Source organism: Schistocerca americana, chromosome 1 (genome assembly GCF_021461395.2).
Source record: "Schistocerca americana isolate TAMUIC-IGC-003095 chromosome 1, iqSchAmer2.1, whole genome shotgun sequence".
Taxonomy (NCBI): Eukaryota; Metazoa; Arthropoda; class Insecta; order Orthoptera; family Acrididae; genus Schistocerca; species Schistocerca americana.
In genome coordinates, this window is record NC_060119.1 from 366,101,290 (window position 1) to 366,119,365 (window position 18,076).

Genomic DNA, 18,076 nt, shown 5'->3' on the forward strand with positions numbered 1-18,076 from the left:
GGGACAATTAAAAAAAAAAGGGCACCATAAAGTTAAAAAACACAGCTGGCGATTCTTAAAACACAAAGAAAACACTGAATGCACATGCACAGGTTAAAAGTCGGCCACAGTATTAAAAACACTCCAGAAAACACACTTAAAACCCACATGGAGCACACACGGTGAAGTATAAAACTGCCAGGTGAGACTAGCCGAGGGAGAGGTCAGAGAGGATGGAAAAGTAGGGAGAGTAAGGGGCAGCAGGGGAGGGGGCAGGATGAAGAGAGTAAGGGCGTCAGCAAGTGCACCAAGAGGCAGGAGACAGGTGGGGCAGGAGATGAAAGGGAGCATAAGAGAGGGGGGGGAGTAGGAGGGGAAGCCGCTCAGGAGAAGGGAGGAGGAGGAGAGGGAGCCCTGAGCAGGAGGCAGGAAGATGGGGTTAGAGTTGGTAGGAAGGGTAGATGTCAGGGCGAAGCTCATCATCCGGGACCTTCTGGCTGTGAGCACTCCTCATTAAATTGTAGACAGAGATGGTGCTCTGGTAGCTATGCCACTACGCTATCTGTTGGCGGACGCAGCTGAAACCGTTATCAGTGCATCTGCTATCCCTCAGGTCGCATATGCCATCACCGGATCAAAATTGACGTCCTCTTTCCGCATGTACTAATTTTTTCCGACAGTGTATTTAAGACGCCGACCGTTGGATATGAGAGATGCGCGCCGCGCCAGACGAGAGCAGAGGGCAGCGCTGCTGCTGCTGCTGCTGCCCCCCCACGCCGGCCGTGTGACGGGGCCGTTATAAGCTCGGCGGGGCCCCGCCAACAGTACTCAGCCGGCGGACACTTGCCGTCGTCTCACCGCAGCGCAACGAGCGTCCCAGCTAGCTGACACAGCCGGACGACGCCGTAAGTACGCTCACTGTACGCTGCTAATGCACGGCGCCAACATTAGCCACGCACCTGCTGGGGTTCCTTTCTCTATGCTGACGTTTCAGTTACATGGTAACGAGAGGAATCACTCAACTTTTTTTTATACAAATGAAGTCTGAACTCAGTCACAGTTAGTAACGTATAACCCATGCTGTATAGGTCGCGTCCGTTATTTTATTTTAAACTGTCAAGTTCTACAGTTTCATTCGCGTTGTACATTCGCCTGGTGAGACCTACATTTGAACTTGTCACCTCGCGAACCTGACAAAACTGCAGGACTCGTAACAATGTTGCCTTCCCGAGAGTTTTTCTGCATTAAAATTCAAAGTTTTCTTCTGAAGCTAAGGCCTCAAAACTCATCATACTAATAACTGTAAATTTTTGTGACTGGTTGTGCTCGTTAAAAAGTGTTATTGTTGCCTTTACAAATGTTCAAATGTGTGTGAAATCTTATGGGATTTAACTGCTAAGGTCATCAGTCCCTAAACTTACACACTACTTAACCTAAATTATCCTAAGGACAAACACACACATCCATGCTCGAGGCAGGACTCGAACCTCCGCTGGGACTAGCCGCACAGTCCATGACTGCAGCGCCTGAGACCGCTCTGCTAATCCCGCGCGGCTGCCTTTACACTGTTGCTTAATTGTATTTAGCTTAGGCAATTTGGTCAATTCTTATCCTGAGACGATAATTTATACCATTTTTGAAGATCTTTCACAAAATGTATGCTGTCTTCTCGCAGTTTTAAAACTATGTGGATCACCACCAGGTGGTAGCAGACGTACATATATTGCAGAGATGCACAACCCGTCGTGATCGACCGGTCGATCGCCACAGTTTTATGAATCGACCTTCCAGTACCTTTGAAAGAAATTTGCTTAACTAAAATCTTTTTGAAAATAGCGCCTTTTTGACAATGAGTGTTTCGCACCGTATTTGTAGCTGGTAAAGCTCGCGACAAGTCACAGTCTTTCCTTCTGCGTTGTGCTCTGTAAATTGGCGCGATGTGAGCGGGGGTTGCGCTGATTGAGAAGAGCACCCAGGGCTTGCTGCGGGACTTGATTTTTGGCTAGCACTGCTACAGAAATTAAATGTGGGAAGTTGTGCTTGAATACCGTCAGAAGTGTCAGACCAACAGACATCACTGGATCAAGAAACTTCAAAGAAATATACAGCCAATCTGACAGCATTGAAGATAGAGTTTGAAAACCGATTTGCTGATTTCAAGCCAATGAAACCTATACTAGCTTTCATAGCTCAAGGCCGGCCGGGGTGGCCGAGCGGTTCCAGGCGCTACAGTCTGGAACCGCGCGACCGCTACGGTCGCAGGTTCGAATCCTGCCTCGGGCATGGGTGTGTGTGATGTCCTTATGTTAGTTAGGTTTAAGTAGTTCTAAGTTCTAGGGGACTGATGACCTCAGAAGTTAAGTCCCATAGTGCTCAGAGCCATTTGAACCATTTTTTCATAGCTCAACTTTTCCAAAAACTGTCAGTGAAAGATATTCCACGTAAAGTAAGTACTCTTTTCTCTCGTAGTTAGACTGAGCAAGACAACGAAATAATTCTATTTCAGAATGACGTTTCCTTGAAGTCAGAATGCAATTAAGACAACTTTTCTTTTGGGAATTAGTGAGCCTAAAAACCTACTCTAACACTGTAAAAGTAGCGTGATACGTTTTATCGTTTTTTGGATCAACTTAGCTATGTGAGGCAACGATGAACACAGTAAAATCTATGTGTAGAAAGAAACTGACCGATCCTCATCCTTCAGACTGTGTAAGGTCGGGTGTGACAAATTATTCACCAGATTGTGATAAACTTGGCAATGATATGCAAAAGCCTAGTACCTCATAAAACTTTTTTCAACTTTGTGATGGTGTATATTTTAATTTTTTTCACATGTGTAATATCTTTCAATTTGAGTAGCAAGGATACAACTGTTGATGGAGAGAGAAATATCTGTTATGTTATCTGTGTAACTGAAATGTTTAATTTTGGCTATGGCGCTGTTTCGTGCTAAACCTTTACGAATATTTAACTCAGAAGATGCCTAAATGGACTAAGTGGCGTGTAGTAGACCTCATGTCTAAAAAGGTTGACACCTCTGATATATTGTGTTAAAAAATAGAGCGTACTGTCATCTGATGAAGAAACATCAATGAATAACAGCATTGTTTTTCTAAAAGAAATGGTGTAAATAATTGTGACTAGTTTCTGTCTTACTGGTTTCTGTCTTCATTTCATTAATAAATTACCTTTGCATCTAAACAAAACATCAATGCATTTAGAGGTTTTCATCTGGATCAGCGTTTCATTTTCTTTCAGCTTTACATCAGCATGTAGCTGTACAATTATTAATGCCTTCTTTTCGTTCGTAATTCCCCATTTGGCTGGATGTTGGCTATTTTATACAGTTTTTTCACCTACAATGCTTTTTGAATCAATTTTACGTAGTTAGAAACTTTCTTCTTGTCGCTTCCTGTTTCGGGAGACAAAGTTTAGATGATCGGATTGGAGCCGCTCGGGTGCTCTTTTCGATACCGTTTGCATTGTCGTGATGCCTGACTACATTACAGCATTACGTTTGAATCTCTGATTCTTCAACTTCTCTCGGAGCAATTCATGATGGTGTAGTTCATGGGTGAACGGCTGGACATCAATGTTCATCAGCGCATTTGATGATCGCAACGTGGTCGCGCGCCAAAATATTGTGCACGTGGGACACAAGTCTGGCCGTCCACCTGTTAATTATTTCGTCTCGTTTGAACCTTTCTGTTCGTTCATAATCATCCGAAGTTCAGGTACCTGTTTCAGAATTGACTAGGTGTCCTAATTTCGTCTTCGGTGATGATTGAGCAAAATGCTTAATTTAAGCTATAAGATTTTCCAATGTTGTTTTCAAAAAATTTTGTTAATTCCAAAAAAAAACAGTAGTTTCTCATGCTTTGAAGTTTTTCTCTCATATTTCTTTCGAATTCAGGTACGTCTTCAGTTTCCCAAATAACGTGTGAACGTAACTACTGCGGTAGCGTTCTCGCTTCCCGCGCGCGGGTTCCCGGGTTCGATTCCCAGCGGCGTCAAGGATTTTCCCTGCCTCGAGATGACTGGGTGTTGTGTCGTCTTCATCATCATCATTCATCCCCATTACAGTCGGAGGAAGGCAATGGCAAACCACCTCCGCTAGGACCTTGCTTAGTCAGCGGTGCGGGTCTCCCGCATCGTCCCCTACGCTCCTCGGAGTATGGGACCTCATTATCATCATCATCATCATCATCATCATCATCATCATCATCATCATCATTTTACACAAATACGGCATAAACGGATATAAAACAAAACTTTAAGAATAACCACAAACTAGTAAGTAAAATCAACTTTAGATATGTTAATAGCAGTAGGAAAGAGATACTGAAGCGCTTTTACCCATTGAAGAAAATGAAGCGGCCTTTACGGTTTAGCACTCCGGTAATTGTTTGTTGTTAATAAATATGGTACCGCTTATTTACACTAAGTGTTGGATTCTTAGCCGGCTACCGAGCGAGGTGGCGCAATGGTTAGCACACTGGACTCGCATTCGGGAGGACGACGGTTCAATCCCGTCTCCGGCCATCCTGATTTAGGTTTTCCGTGATTTCCCTAAATCGCTTCAGGCAAATGCCGGGATGGTTCCGTTGAAAGGGCACGGCCGCTTTCCTTCCCCATCCTTCCCTCATCCGAGCTTGCGCTCCGTCTCTAATGACCTCGTTGTCGACGGGACGTTAAACACTAATCTCCTCCTCCTCTTAGCCGGCCGCGGTGGTCTCGCGGTTCTAGGCGCGCAGTCCGGAACCGCGCGACTGCTACGGTCGCAGGTTCGAATCCTGCCTCGGGCATGGATGTGTGTGATGTCCTTAGGTTAGTTAGGTTTAAGTAGTTCTAAGTTCTAGGGGACTGATGACCACAGCTGTTAAGTCCCATAGTGCTCAGAGCCATTTGAACCTTTTTTTTTTTTTTTTTTGTTGGATTCTTAGAAGATTCTTGACTTTGCTCAATGCTTTTAAATGCCGATAAAGGGCAGTGGAACTGTCGGTCGTTTGAATTAACCGTCGTTCTTGACGAAGAGAGGTTAGTAGTTCTACCAGTACAGCACAGCGCACAGCGACACGAGAGCTATAGAACAGTAGAAACATCAGGCTTTCACATCAATGCTTGTTTTTCGAGTGGAATTGACAGAATCTACCTATTCAGTGCTTTCAACACGAGTTTTGCGTCTACAAAACAGAATTTGCGAAAAGTGTTACTCTTTCGCTTTCGTGTCAAGAAATATGCTACGCAAAGTCATCGTTTGCCATTGGAAACGTTCAGAGAACATGCGCTGTCTGAAGCAACGTGCAAAGATTGGTTTCGACGATTCAAAGACAATTATTTTGAAGTTAGTGACAAAATGCTTGCTGGTCGGTGCGGTGTGTCGTGGGCTGCTTATATCGGCTCGAACGGTGAACGCTGAACACTATGAAGCACAGTTACTCAATCTGAATCGCGCACTTAAAGAGAAACGCCCGTAATATGCTCAGAGATATGACACAGTTATTCTGCTTCATGACAATACCAAATCACATGCTGCAACCCGAGTGAATGAGACTTGAAGGGATTTCGATGAGATGTCTTACCCTACCCACTATATTCACCACACCTCGTCCCTTCCGATTACTATTTGTTTTGGACCATGCAGCATGGCCTTTCTAAACAATACTCTAAATCTTTTAACGGTCACTAAAATTGGCTCCATTGCGGGTCACCTAAAAGGAACCGTATTTCGCGGAATCCATTTGTTACCCAAAGAAGACTACTTTGAGTCATTTATATTTCACCGTTCTACAAAAATAAACATGTATTTTCTGTCCAACAAACAGCGAGAATCAATTTAAGTACCTAACACGATATATCAGTGTGTTGCCTTCGCTTTCTTCATGCGCCATAAAAGTGAAGCAAAGCACTCTACTCCACTAAGAGTTCTTTTAAAGCACATTCTATCCAGTTTTTGAACTGTAAGGAATGTAGCTGATTAATGATAGGACGCTTTGTCTGTTTTTGTCTTGTTGGACGTGACGACAGACGTGTATTTACAACGGATGAACAAGTTTTGTTTAGCAGTTGCGCTGCATCATGACAAATGACTGCATCTTTCTTAATAAAAGACCATCTATATTTCCTGTTTCATATTGGCATATATTTGTCAGAAAATTCCGCAGAAGCTAGTTAGCTAGTTGGAGTTATCTCTCGTACAGTAACAACAGAAATTTCTCAAAGAGTAACAGCAACGAATGATTGCGAGTGACAGACGTAATGAAAAACAGTTGCCAAGAAAAAAGAAGGAAAAGAAGGTCTTACGCGTTCAAAGATAGTGAAATGTAAATGGGAGGTTAGTATGAGGAGAGCACTGAGGAAGGTCGAGGTAGAGGGCGAAGCGCCACGATGACATTATACGACCGACGAGGATGCAAACAAGGTCAATTGGGAGCTATTAAGGGAGCGATTTGAGCGGGAATGGGGCGTGAGTGGTTGACCGCACCAACGACGACCGTAACACAGTGCATTAGGCCACAGCAAGTTTTCTTTTCTGTATGCGTTAACACTTTCCGTGATCTGTCAGGACCCATATCAGGGGACATGGAAAGTGTGCAGACTTACTTATTAGTTGCCTAATACCTATGTGTGTATAATTTTAAGCAAAGCTAAACGAGCCCGCATTGACAGCGCTCACGCCAGTTACTGAAAAACGAAGGTAGGAAGATTTAAGAGTTTAACGTCCCGTCGACAACTGGTTTATTGGAGACGGAGTACATGCCCAGACTGAGGGAGGATATAGGCTGCCCTTTTGAAAGGACCCATCCTGGTATTTGTCTAAAATTATTTGGAGGAAACCAACGAAAAACCTAAGTCTTTATAGTTGGACGGAGATTTGAACCTCCGTCCTCTAGAATGTGAAGAATCCACTGTCTTACAACTGTGCCACTTTCCTCGGCAGCCTACTTACTGCCTTACCTAAAGTTGATTCTGATTCCGTAAAAACTCTACGCATCTTGTTGACTGTTGTTACGTCTCAGAAAAAATATTTTTGTTGATATTATGGAATTTTTTTTATAACATTAAGGGATATGCCCGTAATGCATTGCATTAACTTGTTCCTTGATTCATTATAAGAAGAAGAATTTATGTTGATTTCTTCTTGCTAATAAAAATCACACGCGCAGTGTACTCCCATTATCATCAAGAATGATAAATGCTTTAAATGGCTCTGAGCACTACGGGACTCAACATCTGAGGTCATCAGTCCTCTAGAACTTAGAACTACTTAAACCTAACCAACCTAAGGACACCACACACATCCATACCCAGGCAGGATTCGAACCTGTGACCGTAGCGGCCACGCGGTTCCAGACTGAAGTGCCTAGAACAGTTTTTTTTTTTTTTTTTTTTTTTTTTTTTAATCTCAGTTTCTTCGCGTCGTTCGTTGCATCTGCTCGGGGCGCACCCGTTTAAGTTCGACGTTGATCGGTTAACTCGGTTTTTTTTTACCGTGCCAGCTGAACCGCTCGGTCACACCGGTCGGCATCAAGAATGATCCAAAAGTTCATTGAAGGAAGGGCTAGACGTAACATTAAGAATGATACAAAGTAAACAGAAGATAGGCGCAGATATCTGCAAATCCTGTTGGTGACTAAGTCAGTGAAGACGTTTATGAAACTGGAGGAACGCAGTTACTACGCACCAAACGGTCCACTTCTGCCTCCTATACAGTTTCTCGGGCAGAACATGATTCAGATCCACTGATCTGCTAAAGAAATTGCTTTTGACGCAAACAGGTGCTGACTTGTTCAGTAAGTACTTTGTATTCGCCTGCCCGCTATAGTTGGGCTATGGTTTTCATCGAGGTTCAAAAGCACTACGAACTGGATTCACTCCAAATTTTAACAACGTGTTTAAAATTCTATAAATTACACAGTAAATTAAGAGACAAATAAGCCGAAGCCATCTCCTTCCTACAATACATCAGTTACGCACCGATTCACAATCTTTACTGGAGAGTCTCTTAGCGCATGGTGATTTAAGATTACAGTAGTTATTTCATGGCGTTATCGTCGTAGCACCTCTTTATACCACAATTAATCAGCTGTACTAGTGATGGGGCGTCATAGCTAAGGTATTGGGCTCATCGGATAGTCTAAATTAACGCTAGACTATGCTAATGTAAGATCTCTATCATTTCCTACATCGCTTCATGCGAATAGGGCCAAGGTTGTTGTCCTCCAACTGAACTGGTGTCTCATCTCTAAATATTCGACACGGACGAGAAGTGGAATGCAGCCATCTCCCATTTTATTAGTAATTTTTGACGTCAATACACTTCCTTCCTTCACTTTTTTGGAAAACTTTTTCTTTCTGTGTAGTTTATCGCTTGGAATAAAAGACATCTGTTTTCCAAGTTTCAGTCTCTCCATTTCTCTCTTTGTCAATTTTTTAGAACCTGCGTTCAAAGTACATGTTATAGTACACACAAATTGAAGTTATTAGTAAAATGACAATATTCTCACCTGATTCCGTTTGCGATGTACTGGGAGAACAATAAACTAATACGTTAACAGATTCCGAGGAAGTTCGTAATGTAATATTTTTTTCCTCGATTTGTTAGGAATAATTTGTCGGTTTTCTTTCGTCAGCCGTTTGTTGCACATCTTAATTAAAACCTAGCGGAGGTCGAGTGTTCGATTGCTACCTCGGACATGGATGTGGGTGGAACATACACTTTATGGAGTGTCTCTTCTGCAGATGGTTCAAATGGCTCTGAGCATTATGGGACTTAACATCTGATGTCATCAGTACCCTAGAACTTAGAACTACGTAAACCTAACTAACCTAAGGACACCGCACACACATACATGCCCGAGGCAGGATTCGAACCTGCGACCGTAGCGGTCGCGCGGTTCCAGACGGAAGCGCTTCTGGGGATGTAGAATGCAAATTAAAAGTAAGCAGATTCTTCGATACAAGTAAATGCAAATGCCTGAAATATGTGAGTAAAAATGCGGAGATTTCCTCAACGAAAAACGGCCGAATAAGCAGATTCCAAGGTTGTGATTTACAATAAATAAGTATATATCACCCATGTGCAGTTTCCTTATTGTGTTACACAGTAACAAGTGTTTTTTCATTACTTTCAGCGTGTTACAGGTACTGGTTTATCATTCTAAAAAATTATCTTCGATGAGAACTGTACCACCGTACTGCCTTCATCGGATAGGAATATTTTTACTTTTGTATCAACACAAAGTTGAAGTTTGGTATACCGGAAAGCCTTTCGAAACAAGCGCAGTTATATCGCGCACAAACACGTTAAGCGACTGTGATAGAGAGAGATCAAAATACATATGCATGAAAGTGGCATGACGTCCATAAAAGGAAAGCGTTTTTTATGTTTGCATGTTTTATTCGGAGATATTACAGTGACTGTCTTACAAAAAAACATTTGATAGGCAGTTCGCAGAAAGCGTGTTATGAAGATGGGAATTTACACAAATTGTACGCTAATGGCGGTTCATCGGTAGCAGAGAAAGTGAGCGAAATGAGGAAGGTCCAGGGATTTCCCCGTTATTTTGCAGGAATAAATATGTCTGTTTGCAGAGAGATTCCCAGTGAACCTAACTTTCACCAGGAAACACAGAGATCACGGTTACGGCAAGTATAATGCAGGAGACTGGTACGTCTTGCCTCTAGGTTGATTACTTCGTTGTCGTACAATTTGATTCGCATTTGTACTGCTGCCGTTTAGGTACAATAGTCTTACCATTGTTAATGAAATTGAGATATTTCTGGCCTTACGTATTTCGAAATGAAGGGAATGGGTAAAATAATAATCATACACCTAATATAGTAGAGGGAATAACTTGGTTTTCATTTACCTGAGAATCGAAGCTTTGAAACTCTGAATGATTATCAATATTGTTCGGTGGCATTTCGTGTAAGGAAACTGTTCTGTTTGCTTGAGAGATCGTTTTTCCCAAGCAGATTAACCTTTTGGGAAACCTAAGGGAAACGTTTCATTTCGATCCCACTCTCAATTAAACAGTCTTGGTCATTTTCATACATGTTCGTAGGAGCATTGTCATCTCGAAACAAGCTGTTCCCTGAGAGTAATAATGTCTGCCCATTGAACAACCATGATGACGTAGAACTGCTATATAAGCCTTATCAGCTATCTTTCAGTGTGGCGATAGTACCCACTGCAAATCAAGGAAAAAACCATCACAGAACCACCATCATGTTCCACTATTAGCATCCACATATTTTTGCTTCCCGTAGTGTTTACGCATTAATTCCTGCGATTGGAAACAATGTAAAAGTAGACTCGCCAGACCAGACTGCATTCCCCCTGGGCGGTATTGCTTTCAATAAACCTTTGCACTCGCCTAGTTTATAGTACGTTTGGCAGAAACAGTTCTACTGGGCGAGGTGGCGCAGGGCTAGGACACTGGGCTCATATTTGGAAGGACAGTGGTTCAACTATGCGTTCGACCATCCAGAGTTACGTTTCCCGTGATTTTCCTAAACCATTTAAGGCGAATGTTCCAATCCGAACCTGCGCCCCGACTCTAATTAATCTGTCATCGACGGGACTTAAACCTTAGTCTTCCTTCCTTCCTTCCTTCACTGTGGTGCTACCATGAACGGTTTGTTCGTGCTGTTGGCGCAGGGTGTTTTCGTTCAGACTTTGTTCGTGCTGTTGGCGCAGGGTGTTTTCGTTCAGACTGGCTTCTCAAAGCGTATACAGGATGGGCCGTAAGTCAACTGTCAAAAATACATTTCGTGTAATAAAACTAAATAAATGAAAATTGAAATTTATTATCAATAAAAAAACACGTGTAGAGTTCATCGAAACTACGAAAGATGCTGAAAGTGGTTTCCATGTTGTTCTTAGCAAACATTGCATCTTTTCAACAACGATTTACAAATTTTGTCCCAAAACTTACCGGATTGTATTTTTCAAATTTTGTCCCTTCAAATGTTCAACATTTTTTAGTATACTTCAGACTGAAAAATCCATGGGTGTGATACCTAGGAAGCGTGGAGGCCAGTCTCTTCTGCCAAACCATTCATCGAAGTTTTAATTTACACAGTCTCTCGTATTAATTCTAAAACGCGGGGATGCTCCATCTTATTGACATATCAACTTTTGCTTAACAGGCTGCAGATGTTGAAAAAGCCAATATTTTCCAATTCTAACAACACTTCTTAAAGCATATCTAGCTAATTTACAGAACTGATAGTACCGTTAAAAAAACAGCCCACCGCTGAAAGTCCCTGTCTGTTCCCTCACACCAAAAGAGTGTAACACTCTGTCTCCATCGCCACGTGGGGATTCGTAGAATCCGCGTAGACACAGTTGTGTCTGTTCACTCTGCCATTCACCTTAACAGACGCTACGTCGCTGCAAAGAACGATTTTGTAGAACAGGGGATCGGTTTCTTGACGGATTGTGTACAATTCGCAAACATGGCGAGGATTCGATGATAATTAGGGCAGCCATGTAGTGGTATTCCGTGGGCCCCATGGTTGCTCTTCGAGAGTGCGTTACTGCCACGGATTAAGTGACCGTTCTGGCTCGACGGGTTCGTCCCATAGTACAACGTTTGTTCCCCAATGGTAAGGCTGTGATACAAGCTCGCATCGTCCAGGATTGGTTATGCGAGCATCAGGGTGAATTGTTACACCTTTCCTGGCCGCCACAGTCACCAGATCTCAATGTTATTGAGCCTTTGTGGTCTACTTTGGAGAGTATGGTGCTTGATCACTATTCAGCTCCACCATCGTTACCTGAACTTGTCACTATTTTGCAGTAAGAATGGCGTAAGATTCCATTTAAAACCATACAGGATCCGTATTTATCCATTCTGACGCGACAGGAAGCTGTTTTCGGTGACAAGGGATTTCCTACATCGTAATATATTGTGTATTTGCTGTTTCCATATTTCTGTCCAAATCTTGTTACACTTAGTTATAACAGAAAAATAATCGCCAGTTCGTTACCAATATCAGGAAACAGGCTCCGCAAATGGGGGTCATACCGTGGTCTCCATTTTATATTCTCCCAATTCTGTGTATTAGTGGACAATTACAGTGTCAGTAATAGAATTCTGGGTATATGATCATGGCATACTGTAAAATGTTCCATCATTTCAGCACTAAGGTAAGCGGTCTTAATCAGTGCGAAGAAGAAATGCACATCACAGAGACAAGTTGTCGAGCAGCGTTGACCCACACACCTTGATCGGGAACCGGTCCCAGCTTTCGTGCTGGCGGGAGCGTTGACCGAGACGACTTTGAGCGGCGGTGAATGAATGAATCGAGAAAAACCAGCGGCTTCCTTCGCATCAAAACCAGTCCACCAACTTGAATCGAAGCTCTGCCCTGCCCCTCTACGCCTGATTAGCTATTCGCCATCTCCTCTGAAACCTGTTCTGTCGCGTTGGCGCAGGTCAAACACTTGCTGGCTTCGATTACCTCCGATCAACGGGAAATAGAGAACGCACATGATTTGAACGAGGGCAAGGAGATCCTCCTCGACCTGGCAGTGAAGCTATTTCTAAAGCAAAGAATTTATTTCTTTTCCCATGTAGTCACTTTTTAAGTCACAGCAATTTGCTCAGCGGTCTCCAGTGATTACGTTCCAGTTCTAAATAGTGATTCGAAATGTCTGATAAAGGCCGATGTACATCTTTCGATACTTCTTCTTTGAATCTGAAACGATTTCCGGATGCAAATTTGTGGGGATATCTACAAGCTGAAGAATGCGAATTCTGGTGAATAGGGGATGTTCCGACAATTCGTTCTGACAATTAACATCAGTAAATTTATTCTTCAACGATTGCAACTGATTTAAAATTTAATAACAAAATATAATGAACAGCATACTATGTCAATAAATTTGATTCTTTCTAAATTATTAGAGTACCAAATGTATACCCTGAATGTATAAGTTTCACCTTGAACGAGTTATATGAATTAAGGTTCAGTGTGGTGACCTTTCTTTACTGTTTCATTTCATTTACCGAATCTAAAAGCAATAAATTCAGCTAAATACCTAGGAATTACAATTACGAACAACTTAAATTGGAAAGTACACATAGAAAATGTTGTGAGGAAGGAGAACCAAAGACTATGTTTTATTGACAGAACACTTAAAAGATGCAACAGATCCACTAAAGAGACAGCCTACACTACGCTTGTCCGTCCTCTTTTGTAGTACTGCTGCGCGATGTGGGATCCTTACCAGAAAGGATTAACGGAGTACATCCATAAAGTTCAAAGAAGACCAGCGCGTTTTGTATCATCCAGAAATGGGGAGAGTGTGTCACGGATATGACAGAGGATCTGGGGTTGACATTAAAACAAAGGCGTTTCTCGGTGCGACGGAATCTTCGCACGAAATTTCAGACACCAACTTTCTCCTCCGGATACGAAAATATTTTGTTGACGCCGACCTACATAGGGAGAAATGATCATCATAATAAAATATGCGAAATCAGAGCTCGCACGGAAAGATCTGAGTGTTCTTTTTTCCGTACGCCACTCGAGAGTGGAATAATACATAATTATTGTGAAGCTGGTTCGATGAACCCCCTGCCAGGCACTTAAGTGTGATTTGCAGAGCAGCCATGTAGATGAAGATGTAGATTTCATCCAGAATTTAAATTTGTGTATTTTGGTGTAAGGTCCATGTCCACTGTTTCACTGTTTCCCAAATGGTTCTAACGAAAGCAGAGGCCAAGCATTAGCATACTGCCAGATGCAGCTGTATATAATGACTGTGCAGGTGCTATACTCCGGATAGTGTTATACAAACCTTTCGTTCCTTCTGAACTATCTGTCTGTATTTTTCTGTGTCTGATGTGGACTTTCTTAATTATGAACGTCACCTTTATGCTTGCAGTATATACACTTTTCTCTTGCAATTTCCATTAAACAATCTCACATAATATTTACATACAGTGATATCGAGAAATTGAAGCTTTAATCAAAGCTCAGATTAAACCAAAATCTATCCAATCTGTCCAGTTATGTTCCTAGAATGTAGCTTGTTCACTGGAATTCTACCAAAAACTGTTCTATACTCCTAGATATTTACTGCGAAGCGGTAATTGTTTTTCGGTATCCTTGCCCACTCGCAAGCAAAAGAGCATGACCTCGCTTCGGAGAGATGTTGTTTTCATATATGTCAAATATTCACTATGTCCTTTGTACAATTCTGTCAAAATGTCGTCTCCTTGCCTTGCCCAGTCATAGAGAGTGCATAGTTCATTATGATAATTTCGAGCATAACGCTGCACGCTGAACAAAGTAAAAACCAACGTCCGTTTGCGCTTCAGGGAACGACCTGATATACTTTGAACTATACTGAAATATAATTCAAGAAGTGCATATATCTTAGTGGACTGTCATAATTTAACTTTCTTCTTGATGAGCCGTTTTGAGTTAAGCAGTCGAAGAATTGTAGTATGTTCGGTGCTGACCTGATGGACTAACAAGAAACAATTTTTTCCTTGTCAGTATTGCAGAAATCATTTCAATAAATAAAAGAAAATAATGCATCAGAAAGAGAAAAAACTACATCCCATGAAGACAATATTTCTTTAAGCATTTGATGTCTCTGCTGTTCGGTCTCAAGATTTCATCGTGTGATTAAGGTGGTGGTGGTGAAATACAGTCATGCAATAATAATGTTACAAAAGGAATAAGACAATGTTCATATACTGTAAAAAGGAGAGGTAAACACGGTTTAAAGGCCTCTGCCATATGATAAGCAACGGATCTCATCATAGTTACTGAAGGACTACAGTATATCTACCGTTGATTGGAAAATTTCAAAGACCTTTCATTATTCTGGCAAATACGAAATCTGTGAGTGCTGTTCGTTGTCAGCTTCTCTGAGGTCCATTTGCCGAGGACTTGCTGCCATCTGATCACATACCCTGATCAGTAGCCGTGTGTTGGCAGCACTGCAGGTCATATACGCTGGTTAAGTGCCGCTTGAGTCACGAGCGCCTCCGCAGTCCTCTATTTGTGTAGGACGGGCGCGCACTGTAAACAGGACACTGGCTCACACCTGCATCATGAAGACGTGTTTCATTTTAGAAACTAATCACGCCAGTTTTTATTAATCCAAAGCAGCAGCACATAGGTCAGGATTTTCTTGCGTCTTCCACACACTGTTATTAACACTATGATTTGATTGCACCATTTTGAACCAAATTTAAAGAACATGCTGATCCTAAGTTCTATGAAACCTACATACTTCTTGCATATTATTCATTTATAGGACGTTACAGGATGAATAGTTAATATTTTAGGAGATTGCAATATAGACTAATTCAAGAACAACATCCCATATAACATGTTCTCACTTTTTTATCTGCTATAGAGACACAGCTATTAGAATGCAACCCAAACCAAGTACTCACAAGAGGTTCAAATAATTAAGTTCAAAGTTGATATTAATAAATGCCACCTTCAACGTCAAATGGTTCAAATGGCTCTGAGCACTATCGGACTTAACATCTGTGGTCATCAGTCCCCTAGAACTTAGAACTACTTAAACCTAACTAACCTAAGGACATCACGCACATCCATGCCCGAGGCCGGATTCGAACCTGCGACCGTAGCAGTCGCGCGGTTCCGGACTGAAGGGCCTAGCCTTCAACGTCAATGTACTTTCGAATTATCTTGACGACAGCACAGGTAGCTCCTCTGAGGTTCTCTTGGTGTACTTTTCCGAAAGCAGCACTGTTCGTAACTCAAATAATAACTCTTGCGTTTTCTCTTTCTTTCTACACGTTTCAACCTAAAATCTGAAGGCGTGATACATGGAAATCTTGTTGGCCAAAAAAGTGACCATTTCCGTCTTTCCATCATCCGGGGACTGTTAGGATTGGGTGACGTGTCAGCTGACGACGAGTACATAGAATGTGCAGAGGCCTCGTCATGCTGGAATAACATACACGTCCTTGTAGCCAAAGGAACCTATTCCAATAGCCCTGAATGCTTGTCTTGAAGAAAATTTAGATAACGGGGCCCTGTATCACGAACACTAACACAAGGAGGCTCAGTCAACTGATTATTTATCGTACCATACCACACATTTACAGAAAAGCGTTCTTGAAGATGCGTCTCCAAAAAAGACATGTGGATTTTCGGATTGCCGATGTGAGTTACGATGAAAGTGTCTTCATCAGTAAACAGTCTAATGGGATTAATCGGCGATCTACAGCACTCTTGTATTTGGAACAACGAAACTCTGAACAAAACAACGAGTAGAATTTCTGCAAGTGCTTGTTGAGGGACTACATTCTAACAACTGAATGTCTTTCATTTCATCCTCACTCTGTTCATTTGCACGTAAAGATGAAATATGGCTGCTGGAACAGCATCATCCTCACGCACTTTCGTGAAAACACGTGTAACACTCTTGAATCTGGCACTCTGCAGTTAGGAAATCATCTATCGCATTCTCTACAAGCAGGAGCAGCGTTTCCATTATAAAACCACTGCACAAGTACCATATCGCCATTTCTAAATAGTGCAGCATGTTTAAACGTTATAGAAGAACTGTCTAAAAAATCACAATCACGGCTGAAAAATTAAATTATACAAACTCAAACAACCGTTTCACAACCTGAACTTGAAAACAAAAACGACAATCGATAGCAATTGGAGTACCAACACTCAAAGTGAACACGTATTTCTGTAACCAGTATTACTTCTGGAACTGATTAAGTTGGACGATCGTTATAGAGTGGCGGATACGTATGCGGGTTGCGCGCCGCCCCCTTCGAGGCCGCCCCCATTGTACCCGCGTCACCCCCGACAGTCAGCCCGCACGCTATTCGTTCGTTTGTTTGTTTCGTCAGTCGATTCGATTGAATCGAATTATCGAGTGGTTGTACTTTCCTATACAGCACGCACGTCCGCGTCATCTCATTTTATTCCTTTCTGTCTGGCACACAGATAGCTGTACAAAATATTTGCTTGGCTATCTGCATCTATTGCTACATCAGAAAGAAGTTTTTCAACAGTGCGACGTACAAAGACATGGCTGAGGTCGACAATGAAGGAGGATCGACTTAATGGCTTAGCTCTGTTGAACACTCCTCCTGACATTGATTGTCGTATTGACGATGTGATTACCCATTTGCCAGAAAGAATAGGCGCATAGAATTCATCATTTAAAGAAGAGAACCACAACTGTAACTTTTTTATATCATACTATGGCATTGTGCTGCTGTGTATGTGAATAACCAGTTTTATTTAAACTTTCTTAAACTTTGCACGTGACTTTATTTTTTATTACGCTAAAAGTAAAGGTAGCTCAAGACACCATTAGCGCCCCAAAACTGAGGTTTTTCTTTATCCGCCACTGTCGTTATATGGGATGTTTTATTGAAATTGTTATATGCTACCACCTCCTAAAATACGTACCATTCCTCTTGCAATATTATTTAGATGAATGTGAACTGTTCAGAATGATTGATCTCTAGAAAATCTGTTTTTGATACCGTGACATGCCGGCTTCCACGCGTAATTGCGACAGCGGTAGGGATAAAAGAGCGTCGTTTGCTGCGACTGGTGGGTAGTGAACCACACAATATGATCCCAACTCGCGACGTCCGCCATCTTATGATCAAGGCCATAAGGAGCAGTACAGATTCTTCCGCAATGTTGGAAAAGGCGATTGAGCAGTTATGGACGAATCTGCGCAGAGTGTTTCCATTGTTCAGGAACAAAAAATGCCTCAGATTAAACGGCGTTATGATGTGCTATTCGGCAAAATGTTATGGGGGAAAAAAGAGCCCAGCTAGGTGGCGCATGGGTCAGACACGGACTCATTGGAAAGAACAGCAGTTCAAATCAACATCCGGCCATCTAGATTTAGGTTTTCGGTGAGTTTCCTAAAGCGATTAAGGCGAATTCCGGGATGGTTCCTTTGAAAGGGTACGACCGATTTCCTTCCCCATCCTTCCATTCTTCGAACGTGTGCTCCCTTCTCTATGTAGTTCGTCGTCTACAGAACGTTAAACCGTAATCTGCCTTCCGTTTGTGTAAAATACTTTTATAACCGCTACCAATAACTAAA

General features: G+C 42.1%; 1 protein-coding gene across 2 annotated transcripts in view; it reads left to right on the top strand.

Annotated features, from left to right (window-relative positions):
• The first annotated feature begins 743 nt into the window (after nt 1-743).
• The window catches only part of LOC124600383 (glutathione peroxidase-like), a 119,216-nt gene continuing 101,883 nt past the window's right edge, over nt 744-18,076 (top strand). Inside the window, exon 1 of one of the 2 annotated variants that reach the window (XM_047136157.1) lies at nt 744-884. The gene's annotated coding sequence lies outside the window, so the exon portion shown is untranslated. The remainder of the gene's footprint in view (nt 885-18,076) is intronic. The other variant, XM_047136158.1, reaches the window with a different exon arrangement.